This window comes from Juglans microcarpa x Juglans regia, chromosome 1D (assembly GCF_004785595.1).
Source record: "Juglans microcarpa x Juglans regia isolate MS1-56 chromosome 1D, Jm3101_v1.0, whole genome shotgun sequence".
Taxonomy (NCBI): Eukaryota; Viridiplantae; Streptophyta; class Magnoliopsida; order Fagales; family Juglandaceae; genus Juglans; species Juglans microcarpa x Juglans regia.
The window spans coordinates 18,644,764-18,658,308 of NC_054594.1; the positions used below are offsets into that span (position 1 = coordinate 18,644,764).

At 37.0% G+C, this 13,545-nt stretch overlaps 1 pseudogene; it reads right to left on the bottom strand.

Moving 5' to 3' along the window:
- Window positions 1-8,542: 8,542 nt before the first annotated feature.
- On the bottom strand, window positions 8,543-12,614 carry LOC121237145 (annotated as a pseudogene).
- Window positions 12,615-13,545: the final 931 nt, after the last annotated feature.

A 13,545-nucleotide genomic window follows, 5' to 3' on the forward strand; every position in this document is an offset into this window, starting at 1 on the left:
TGCTTTTTGTCATCTTCTCATGTCAATTAACACGACCTTATAATTTGTAAGTCTTTAGCACTTTCTGCTCATTCATTCCACATTCTGGGAATTTTTATTTACGAGTTTGATCTTCCTCTCATCAAAAATAGAATTAAAATCAATATAAATTCATGTTCAGAACTGAAAACGTAAATGAATTCTAAAGAGAAAAGTGCGTGCACGGCTGATATTTGATAAAATGTCTCAAGGACAGTTCCAGTTTTCATTTCTCCTTTCCGTGTTTTTGTACACTACGAGTACTAATGTTCTCAGCATATTTATAACCTTTAGAGAGAGAACAAATCACAATCTTTTTTTATCACTTGGTTCACATTACCCATTTGGTTATGCAAGAATTTTTTAGAGCTTGGACATGTATAATGCTATGATTTGTGCTTGCAAGATTATTTTCTAGAAGCTTCAAATTATGGTGATTCCTCTGGTAGTTCCACCATGTTCTATGAGCATGCTTTTGACGTATTTTCTTCTTGAGGAATGGCTGCCTTCATAGCCCCCCGCGAGTTAAGCAGCACCTGAGAGATTTGATCGAAGTAAATTAAAGCGAGCAGTAGATCAAAGTAAATTAAAGCGAGCGGTAGAGAGAGACTTTGTGAATATATCAATGAGTTGATCTTTGCTTGAGACGAATGAAACTTTAAGAGTTTTTGCAGCCACACGATCTCGTACAAAATGATAGTCAAGTTCAACATGCTTAGTACGAGAATGTAAAACAAAGTTTATAGATAAGTAAGTTACACCAAGATTATCACACCAAAGTGTAGGTGGATCACCAAGTTCACCAAAGTAATGATTGTAACCAAAGTAATTCACATGTGATGTTAGCAATTGTCTTGTATTCAGCTTCAGTGGAAGATCTAGCAATCGTGGGTTGCTTCTTAGATTCCCAAAAGATAAGATGTGATCCAAAATAGGCACAGAATCCGCCAATGGATTTGTGATCATCAAGGCAACCATACTAGTCAGCATCTGAGAAGGCAGACAAAGAGAAAGAAGAAGAAACAAAGAAATGAAGACCAAAGTGTGAAGTGAGACGCAAGTACTGAAGAATACGTTTAACAACTTGCCAATAAGGAGTTCGAGGACAATGCATAAATTGACAAACTTTATTTACAGCAAATGAGATGTCTAGTAGTGTGAAAGCTAGATACTGCAAACTCCCTACAATGCTACAATAAAGCTAAGGATCCTCAAATGAGGATCCAACTAAAGTAGTGAGCAGCAGTGAGCTTGATGGATGATGATATGGGAATGGAAACTGACTTAGAGTTGTGCATGTTAGTGCATTTAAGTAAATCATATATGTATTTAGACTAGGACATGAACAAACCATGAGAGTTTTTATGAATTTCAATCCCTAAAAAAATAGTGTAATGAGCCTAAGTTCTTGATTGGAAAGGAAACACATAGAACATCAAGAAAATTACATATAAATGAAGCACTAGAACCAGTAACTATAATGTCTACATAGATCAAAACATAGATGAAATTAGTGAAATTGCAGAAAATAAATAGAGATGAATCAGACTTAGAAGCATGAAAACTGAGAGATAAAAGTTTATTGCTTGATTTAGAGAACCAAGCCCGAGGGGGATGTTTAAGTCCATAGATCTATTTACGCAACTTACAAACATGTGTAGGGTAATCGAGATTTGCAAAGCTTGGCGGTTGATGCATGTAGACATCCTCCTCCAAGTCACCGTGTAGGAATGCATTCTGAATGTCCAACTGATGCAACGGCCAACCAGAGGAGACAACAATGGAAAGAAGAAGCCGGATTGTAATGGGTTTAACAACAGGGCTATAGGTTTATGTGAAATCAACCTCGGCTTGCTGATAAAATCCTTTGGTGACAAGGCAGGCTTGCGACGCTAAAGAGAACCATCAGCATGCCTCTTGGTCTTGAGGACCCACTTGGATACAAGAATATTAAGTTTAGAGGAGAATGGGATTAAATCCCATGCCTGGTTATGGAGGAGGGCTTCAAATTCAAAAGCCATGGCAGTTCTCCATTCAGGATATTTGGAAGTCTCAGTGAAGGAACTGGGTTCTTCTAGTATGGAGGATGAAGCTGAGGTAGTGAGATAGAGAGATGGTTTTGGTGGTGGCCATGAGACAGTTCCATTTGAGCAACGAAGGGGGCAGTGAATATTATGTTTGGAACGTGTGACCATAGGATGGAAATGAGAGTGTTTAGGTTGTAGAGAAGGGATGAGTGAAGAGCTGAGTTGTGGCGCTGAGGAATTATCATTTGATGAAGATGAACTAGCCGAAGTAGTAGGTATCTGAGTTGGGTTTGGTGAGGAGGGTAGCTGTGGTTGTGTCGAATTAATGGATGTGTGCGGTGAAGTGGGCTGGGTTGTGGAGAGAAGGCCAAGAGAGGAAGAAGCGGGAGTGAGGTCGAAATAAGGAATAAAGGTTGGATTTAAGGGAAAGTCAGAGTGCGGAAGTGGGGAAAAACCAATAGGCTCACAGGCTTGTTGATTTAAAGAGGCTGGGCTAGTGGGTTGGACTGTAGAGAATGAAAAAACAGTTTCTTGAAACTGTACATCCCATGAGATATAAGTTCGTCCCGTAGGAAGATGTAAACAAAGATACCCTTTATGATTTAGGCTATAGCCCATGAAGACACATGGTTTAGACCGAAAGTCCAATTTGTGACGAGTGAACGGTCACTAATTGGGCCAATATTGACATCCAAAGGTACGAAAAAATTTGTAATCTCGAAGATGAAGAAACTTTTTTTGAAAAGGGGACATGTGATTAAGCATTGGTGTAGGCGTTCGGTTTATAAAAAAGACATAAGTCAAAAAGGCCTCGGCCCAATATTTTTGGGACAAACCCATGGGCTAAGAGAAAAAGTCTGGTCTCAACAATATGTCAATGTTGTCGTTCGACGGTGCCGTTTTGGGCAAGTGAGTAGGGACACGTCACTCGATGATTAATACCAGTGGATTGAAAAATTTTATGGAGTGGAAAAAATTTCCCACCCTAGTCAGTTTGAACCGAAGCAACATAAGAAGAGAAACAATTATTAACAAATTGTAGGAAGGCTAAGAAAATAGTAGACACATATGATTTGGATTGAAGAGGAAACAACCAAATATACTTAAAAAAATATCAACTATAAATAAAAACGACAACCAATGGACGAAAGCACAAACATGGGTCCCCAAACATCAAGAAATAAAAAATTAAGAGACTTGCTTGACCGAGATGGGAATGAGGGGTGAGGTAGAGAGTGAGACTTTGCTTGAGGACATTTAGAATAGGGAGCAAGTCGACCACTGTTTGTAACAGGAAGCTAAAATTTATTGATTGTAAAAGTAGTGGTGCGAGTATTGGGATGGCTAATGTGGGAGTGCCAAATTTGTGGGATGTGCATTCACATATCAGAGCTTGACGAGGCGGCGTAGTTGAAACATCAGTGGGCAATTCATAAAGCTCATTCCTAAGCTGCCCTGAAAAAGTGCCACCTGAGTGTGCAAATCCTTCACAAAGAAAAAATTGGAGTGAAACTCAAAGAAAACAGAATTATTAATGCAGAATTGATGGACGGAAAGTAAATTTCAAGTAATAGAAGGAACATGAAGGAGTTTGTGAAGAAGAAATTTGCCAAATGGAGAGTGCAAATGTGCAGCTTCAATGTTTTGTATAAGGAGAGTTGATCCATCTCCAATACTGACTTGGTCGGACCCTTGATAAAAAGCAGCATCCAGATTAAGATTTGCAAAATTGGCAGTGAAGAGTGAAGTGGTTTGTTGCAATTGTGTTCGGGAACCAAGCATTGGAAATAACACTAGTAGAGGGCACAAATGTGTAATGAGCCGCGAGAGACTGAGGTGCAGGGGCGCTTGATAAGCCTGATTAAATCTTTGATAGCAGGCTATGGCTGTGTGACCAGGTTTTTGACAAACCTAGCACACAAGTCGACTAGAAGGCTGATTAAAGAATTGAGGGAAGCCTCCTATGCAACATCCATGGCCTCGTCTACCGCAAAAGAAGTTTCCTTTGCCTCTGCCCGTAAGGGGACTTAGGAGGGCTTGCCAAGTAGTGGTGTGTGCTACAAGTTGACTACCCGAGAGAAGAGTTAGTCTGAGGTGCAAGTTTAGATTCATGATTTAGGAGATAACTTGTAACATACTAGTCATAGATTTAGGGTATATAAGTAAATCTTCTAATTATTTTTCTATTATTATTATTATTATTATTATTATTTTATCAAATTTTATATTTATTTATTTTAATAATTACTATTATAATTTTGTTTGAATTTACTAGAGTTTTGTGTTATTGTTTTTAATTCTAATAATTATTACTAGATTTTATCAAATTTTATGTCCCTCTAGAATTTTGATTTGAATTCAACTCTTAGTTCCTCCTATCTCCATCGAAACCTCATCTCTTGATTTTAGCCTATGAAATAAACACAATAAACCTCCAAACCCGTACGTCTCTCAATGTTAGTTGTTAGTATTCTAATGGAAACCAACTCACTTGATGATCAATTTCTCCACTCCGCACGTCTCCACTCCCATGCACATGCACGTCTCTACTCCTCTAGGTTTCCTTTTGTTTCTCAATCATCTACATATATATATTACGCTTATCCCTTCTGCATGGAGAGAAAACTCCAAGCCACAAACCTCCCTTGAAGCCTTCCCCTCCATGTACGCTGCCTAGCCCCACGATGGAATGCAACCACCTTGCAGAAACCGTCAACCGGAATCAACACAGTAAGCCTCACTGTGAGCCACCCCACTGCTGAAACTCCTCCACACTGTGAGCCCTTCTCCCACTCTCAACCACGGTGCAAGGCCAAGAGCCCCCTAACACAGTAAGCCTTACCGTGCACCACCCTCTTCATGGACTCATCTTGGTGAGCCTCTACTTTCCACGTTCGGAACATAGCAGTCACCTCTCTTCCACAATAGCCACCTCAAGAGACGCCGAACCACCTCTCCGACGACATAGAGATTGCCGGCCATCCTTGTTCCGTCGCACCCACTCCCTTTTGGTAAGCCCACCGCTGTAGACCACCAGTTTCTTTCCTTAGCCTTTCGGTTTTATAGTTTTCTCTCTCTCTCTCTCTCTTGTTTTTGGTCTAACAGTTTCCCTCTCTAAACTCTCTCTCCCTCACTTGGCGTCGCACCACTCTGCCAGAAGACCCAGTCACGCCGCCTTGACTTCCAGCCGCAGGAACCACCGCACCGTCGCGTTTCCCCCTCTCGATGAGTTCCCTGCTATCGACCATCCCATTGTTTCGAGCCTATATATCTCCTAAGGTGAAGTACACTTCATGATGGACCGTGGGCCTTAAAGCCCATCCGGCCAAAAGCTTTGGTTCCTAATGGACTTCTTCACGTGGGCCTCCGGCTTTCTTATTTTTTATGAAAGGGGCTAATTTTATAAACTGGTATATGGTTTTAATTGGGCTTGGACTCTTGTGAGATTGATTATTTGCAGTTGAGTTGTGCTTAAGAAAATGTTTAAGGAATTTAAAATGTGTTTTGAAGTATATTATGGAGCCTATTATTTTAATTAATATTCCTTTATCTATTTAGTCGGATGTTAATAAAATTATTATGTTATACTTTAAAAAGAAATTAAGGAATATGTGATGAGTTTTGAATAATATTATGATTAAGTCTACTTTTATTAATCGAATCTTTTCACCAATTATTTTAGATTCACACACACACACACATATATATATACAGTTAAATTATATTTGAAAGATTAGATATCATATTTCATCAGTAAAAGTTTTTAAATTATTTTGAATGTTTTATTAAACGAGATTCTACTGTCTACTTTAATAGATGTTGTTATAATTATGCTATTAAAGTTGTTGGTTGAAAATAAAGAAATATGTTAAGAATATTTAAATGATATTAATATTTATTAGATTTCTTATAAGATTTAATAATTATGTTAAGAAATGAAACTTATTTTAAGAATTGAAGTTTTATGACTTATTTTAAGATAACTCAAGTATTCTACTAAATTATAATATGTTATTAGTATTTAAGTAATTTAAATACCAGGATTTATTGATTACGGTGTTAAACAAAATATTTATTTAACTATATTTTAGATTGTGAATTTAATTAAGTAAGATATTATTACATATTGTTCCCAAACAGATTTAGTGATAGTTATTATTGCATACAGGTGATGAGTGACGAAGTGATATTCAAGAAAAAACGAAACGATGTAAGTAATTTTGATCACAATTAGAATCATCACAGTTCAACTTATATATAAGTATTATTCAAGTCAGTTCATTTACAGGCATTATTTATGCACCACTCATGTCATATGCAAACATGTTATCCAGCATAGCATACGATTATATCATTCCGCATCATGTTCAAATTCAGAAAATATAATTATGTATGTAATATGTCATGCATATCATGTGTATAAGACACATAAGCTATCTTAAGTTCAAGTGCAAGATAAGATAAGATCAATTAATTAGATGACCCTTCAGATGAGTGGTACCAATGCAGTTCAGCTTCAGAGTAGATGTGTAAGCCACGGGCTCAAGCGTGATCCACCATAGTATGCCAGAATACTATCAACGGCTCCCTTTGCAATCGCAGGACGTGGGGCCGGTGCATAACCTCGCACACATGGTTAAATGTGTTGGCCAATCAGATAAATTAGTTAAATCAGATAGATCAGTCAAATAAGTTAGTTAATTCAGATAAATCAGTCATGCATAGCATAAGCATCAGTATGAACAATCATGAATTTAAACTCTCAGTATGAAAACTTTTATGAAAACTTTATGTTTATTATGTTTACGTTGTGATGGATTTCTTGCCGAGTCTTTGACTTATTTTAGTTTGTTTTCATGTTTTTAACCACTCAGGTGAGGAAGATGAATACGAGCTGGTAGGCCAGGATTAGAAGGAGCAGTTGATTTTAGTTTCAGACTTTCTAAAATAAACTTTGCTTTTTTGACATAAATTTATTCAATTTATTCATTTAATGTTTTTTGGAAGACATTTTATTAGACTTTTTTCTACAAAATAAATTTCTAATTTGATTTATGAAATATGAGATTTCTTGTCGGATTTATTTTATGAAAAATACGTGACACTTCTAGCTTACGGGAAGGGGGTGTTACATAACTAAACACTCAGGATGTTGAAAGAGGATCAGGCCGAGTGGTTATAGAAGTGACCAGTGATTTATAGTCACTGCCAAGGCCAACTAGTAGCTAAATTATAAATTCTGAGGATGAAAGAGGTTGGCCGGCAGTTCCAAGGGCATAGTAAGGGAGGTGGCTTTATGAAAATATTTAGTGATGGAGTCAAACCCCTTTTTCAAGGTAGCTAATTGAAATTGTGTTTGCATAATATGTGCATCGTTTTGAGCGGAAAATAGGTTGTGTAGGGTGGTCCAAACCTCATGCGAGGTAGAGCAATTCAGAACCTGAGTAAGGACAGTATCGGAGAGGGAGGCATTTATCGATGAGATAATCATCTGATCTTGCAAGACCTAGTGAGTGTAGTCGGGGTTAGGCAGATTATCAATGGTGGGAGGAGGCCTTTTGATAGAGCCATCAACAAAGCCAAACAGTCGGTAACCCTTAAGGAACGGTACAATCTATGCTTTCCACAAGAGATAATTATTAATGGTGAGTTTAATGGTGATGAAATGTGTAGAAGAATTGATGATAATAGGGTTGATGGTGGGTGGGTGAGAGGAGGTGGAAATTTATGAGGATTCTGGGTTTGCCATGGTGTTTTGTGATGAAGAAGATGGACGTTAGTCCTGTAGTGGCTCTGGTACCATGAAAACGTAAATGAATTCTAAAGAGAAACGTGTGTGCACGACAGGTATTTGATAAAATGCCTTGAGGACAGTTCCAGTTTTCATTTCTCCTTTTTGTGTTTTTGTACACTACCAGTATTACATTTTCTCGGCATATTTATACGGACCTTTAGAAAGAGAACAAATCACAATCTTTTTTATCACATCACTCATTCGGTTATATAAGAATATTCTAGAGCTAGGACAAGTGTATTGCTATGATTTGTGCTTGCATGATTCTTTTCTAGTAGCTTCAAATTCTGATAATTCCTCTGGTTGTTCCACCATGTTCTGTGAGCATGCTTTTGATGTATTTTCCTTGAGGAATGACTGCCTTAATAAGAACAATTTAAGAATAGTTCTTTAAGTATCGATTTAGTATTTCCTGCCTTTATTAATCCATCCACCATCACCTACTAAAAATGGGATACACACAAGAATGCAACACAATTCAATGACCTCACCCTCTACCTCCTAAAAAAATCTGAAGAGGTATAAGTTTTGAAAAAACAAAAAAAAATTAACAATCAAGACCAACGGCTAAAGCACAATCACACTGCAGAAACTTCAATAACTTGCCTAGCAGACTTGTAAATGGCAAACACAATACCACAATCTTATATGGCGTTAGAGGTTTAGTTAGTTGTTAAGGTCCTATACAAAATTTTGTTTCAAGAAAACTACATTGGAATAGAAGGTGTACTAAAAGGAGAATCTAGCAACTTCTTCATCTTCATCCTCATCGATAACATCTTCCTCTTCAGTAAATCCCTCATAGTCATCATCATCTTCCCATTCTATTTCTTCATCTTCTTCATCCATCGCAGTTTTATTCTCGTCTTTTTTGTCCTTCAAACCAGCGTTCAAGACAACAATTTCTACCCCTGATTTTTCCATATCCTTCCTCAATTTATCTATGTTTTCCTTCCTGCGCTCTTCCTCCAAGCGTTGCTTCTCAGCTCGTCTCTTGTCAAGATCAACCCTACACAAACAAGAATGAGCAACACAATTAATAGAAATTTGACTATTTAATATGAGAGAGAGAAAGAGAGAGACATGAAAATATTTTTCAAGTTGAACCAATACTTATAGTTTTCCATGTATTCCTCTGCACTTGCATCAATGGCCTTAAAGAATTCCTCCATTCCAACACCAGAAATAGCAGACACTCCAACAGTCCGTAAATTCTTGTAGAACTCATCCAGCACAAGACAAAGGCTCTAACTCAAAGTTCATGTGTATAACTCATATGAACTTACTACTACTTGAAATGCCTCCAAGTCTTCCATCCACTGCATGCACATCAGCATCCAAGACAAGGAAATAAATACAAAGAGAAACCTATATGCAAGTCAAACAGACAACAGAATGTACTGAACAATATTACTCCACTATGACACATTCACATCAAGGGTCAATTAAAATCATACCTCAAAGGCAAATTGATGTTTAGCCACATCAGTCTTGTCGAATACCAGCACAACAGGCAACCTTGTTGTGTAAAGTATACTACAAGCATATAGCATATTGCTCATGAAAGTCACTGGACTTGATGAACGAGGTGTATCAATTACATAAGCAATAACAGTAAGGAAGGTTGAAGCAAAAGCTTCTGAAATGATAGCACCAGAAGCAAACCAAGAGTATCCACAAGAACATAATCAAGCTGATTTGCTCGCCTCTCAATAACAGAAATAACCTGTTGGGAATTATAAATATAATTATACATATAAATACTTGGTGAAAATGAATAAGATAACAAATCAGTGATAAGAGTTGAAGCGAGAGCATAAACCAAGAAATAAGAAGATCCTATGGCTACATGCTATACATAGCTAAAAAGTGCTCAAAATATACAATCACTTTAATAATTTTTGTTTTTGGTATCACTTTAATATTACATCAAATGCATAGTCTATATGCTTAAACTAGCCAATTGCAACCTAACCACTTATCCTAGAATCTTTGCAATTGTGATATAGTCCAGATAGGACACTAAAAATGGATGCAAGGCCACCTAAAGGTCACAGAGCCATGGTCTCATTTGGCCTCATCAAAAGCAAAGGTGAAACTGGGCAAAATAAGCAATTAGGACATTAATGTACATTAAAACATATATTTGAAATGTAATCTTTACCTTATCAAACTTTGTGCAAACAAGTTGAGTGATGTCGAAATTCCACCATTAGGTCCTAGGTTAAACTGTTTTATCACTTCCTTGTACTTCACAATGTCTCTTATATCAATGTTAGTGCCAAATGTGAGGGTCATCACAGCAGGGTCAAGGTTCATCACATAACCCCGAATGTTGGAAGACTGGGTGTGGCAAACCAGCCTATTAAGAAATGTCATTTTTCCACTCCCTAATCATACCTAAAACAAATTATTATCTCCCAAATAGTAACACAATGAAATAGTTTTTGAAAACCTGGACACGAACAAAATATAAAAAAACAAATTTCAAACAAAGCCATTGTGACATTACCGGCCATTCCTACAACAATAATTATTAGGGACTAAATTGACTGGGTCAAACTTTTGGAAACCTATCATTAAGGGAAGAGACAAAACGAAGAGATAAGGCAGAAAAGAGATAAGGCAAAGAAGTTGGCTCAGACTCCTAAAAGGAAAAGGTTACACAAGACTCAGACTCCTAAAATAAAAAGGCTTAACAAGGTAAATTGAGCTCTATTACTCCAAAGAAATAACTTCTATATAATGAGCAGCTCCTCCACAAATCTAACAAGCTCACTCCAGACACTCTACACCAATTCTCTAGAGGGACTTTCTTGATATTAAATTCTCCTATTGTATTGAGCGATATGTAAGGCCATGAGACATTATAAAATCATCACTTAATATAGTGGATTTTGCCCCCAACAAGCAGTTGATGTAGATTTTTATGCCGAACTACATAAATTATTGTCCCTCTTTTATTTATTTTTATTTACTTATTTATTATTTATTTCATGGATGAACGCGAAGACTACCATATCGAAGCCCGAATCAACCTCATGGGTTGGGAATGACTCTTTCTTCCATCCGGTCTATTGTACTATTTTTGGCATTAACAATAATGATAACTGGTTTCCTCTGGAAGTTGGTTGTCAAAATTCCTGCCTGCTCAGATAATGCCCCCTCGATATGCAGCTTATTCATTCACTCGTTAGAGCTTCCTCATTAGCTTGGCCAAATGAAAAGGTTGACTAAAGTTTGCATAATTGATGTCAAAAACATCACACATTGAATTGGGCAAATATAAAATAATTTAGATTTTTGCTACAATGGTTAACCAAAGATGGAGAACTACAATTGATTTACCAAACATTAAAATACTAATTTCTCACTCCAAGCAAACATTAAAATATTAGTTTCTCACTCCAAGCAAAAATACAATTTAGTTTGTAATTAAGAAATTTAGATAGAAATTTGGATGAGTTTAATCAAAATTTTTTTATTAGCATTAAATGACTTTTTTTTAATATTAATTTAATTAGAATATAATTATTATTAACATTTAATTGGTAGAGCTACAAAATGTGATAAAAATAAATTAAATAAAACAATTATTAAATTAATAATATTTTTTTATTATATAGAAAGTGAATGGATAATCCAATGTAGGAATTAAATTTAAATGAAATAAGTAAATATAAAAAAATATAATATTGACTAAATTTTAAAAATGAATTTAGCCAAACCAATGAGATGCTCTTAAGGTCTTTCTTTTCCTTATCCTTTGCCTTTGATGTACAATCAAACAATAAAAAAAAATAAGTGATGTGCACAATTCAAAGCAAATTAAGCTCAAATCTGAATTGGGTCAGTCAGAACAAGTAAAAAAGGGTGGGGAAACCCATAAACAAAAATTTTCACTATATCATAGATGCTTCAATAAATTGGGACCAGGACCAAGAAAGCTTAAACTCAATAGAGTTTTAACCTCGTTAGAGCTAAAACATTGGCTTAGAATAAAAATTTCTAAAACTTTTCCTATCGTTTTCTCAAGAATCAAATGGAGACAACCATAAACAACAAAATTATGAGATAAAAAAAGGCGGAGAGATGCTAGTGTGAGGGTTTTACTTGAATGTTTGATGAGTCATTGGAGTCCATTTGCAGTGTGCTTTTTCCGTCTGATGACTTGATACTCAAATTGTGGAAACCAGAATCAATGTCCTATTAGCACGAGCCTGTGATATCCACCGACTAAAAAAGAACGTTCAGATTCCAGGCCTTCTTATATAACTTCCTTTTGAGGGCAACCAGGAGAAGAATTCGGTTTGAAAAATAAAAAGGTTTCGAGATAGCAATTCTTCTACGTACAGTTGCTGGGCTCAAGCGGTGGGGAGTCACTGACGCCACGTCAGTTGGAAAAAAAAAAAAAGAAGAAGAAGAAGAAGAAGAAGAAAAAAGACAAAATGTGTGAAATAAGAAAGAAGAAAGATCAAAACAGAGCAATTTCATCTAGCTTTCTTCTTCATGTTCAATTGTCTATAACTCATCGATGCCCATTTTTATCAAGACCCTCCATGAACATGATTGCTAAAACTCTGTCATCTTCACCTCTGTAATCCATACTTTGCAGAAGGGTAATCAACTCCAGAAGAATATTTACAATGAAAAAGTGCAGCAATGTCTTCAACTAAGGTCTTGGAATAAAATTTTCCTTTATCGGAGAGTTGCAATCCCAGGAAGCCAATTTGTTGAACTACCTCATTAATGGCTGAATTATTTTTGGAGTCCATTAAATCACCCAAAGATTTGATATCTTTTTCCCTCTTTCATTTGAGTAATAGGATTTTGAGATTTCCCTAGTTTTGACAACCGAATGTCGACTTCCACCGTATCCATCATGACGAACCCTACTACTCAGCGTCGACCCGTGGTTGCCATTGAGAAAAAGACTACCAGAATCGAGTTACTCACCGTCAACGATGCGGCTGCGCCCAAAACGAGTCCCAAGGGTGCCGTCGGAGGCGACGGCTTGGCCGCTGGAAGCAGAAAGGCCCTGAGCCACCACTCACTTCGCTGGGAGAGATCTTCAAAGGACTTGGAACTGCAGGTGAAAACATCCCTGGGAGATGACAACAACAGCGCACTGCTTCACCGCGCTCGCAAGGTGTTCCCTCACAGACCGAAGCAACATCGTCAGGTCACTGTTTTCAAAGTCTTCAACAAGTAGAATTTCATCCTACTTGTTGTTCTCACCAGGATGTGCCGTCTTCGACGGAGGCGCTTCAAGGGGATGGACTCGCCGTTTTCAATAGAACTGTAATCGTGGAAGGATCGAGAGAGCGAATTTTAGTCTGATGAGGAGAGGAAATGCAAACGCAGAGTGGGAGGGAATGTGGAAGAAAATATTGAGGAGGGAAGAGTGGAATCGAAACGGTGCGTATTGATTAAATTTCTCCACATCAGCAGCCGCTTACGTGGCGTTTACTCTGGACGACTGAAAGTATAATTTCTCTGTCTAAGAGGTTGTAGCCTGTACCGAAGAGAACGCTACAAGCGGATCACTGACCTACGGACCGTAGGGGTTTTAGCAGGTATTCAATAATTTTAGAGTTTTTAGATTAATGATTAGATTTTTAATAATTGATTAATATGATAACAGTAACGACGCCACGGGTTCAACAGTTTTTAAATATTAATTTGATTAAACCCTTTAACGAGTTG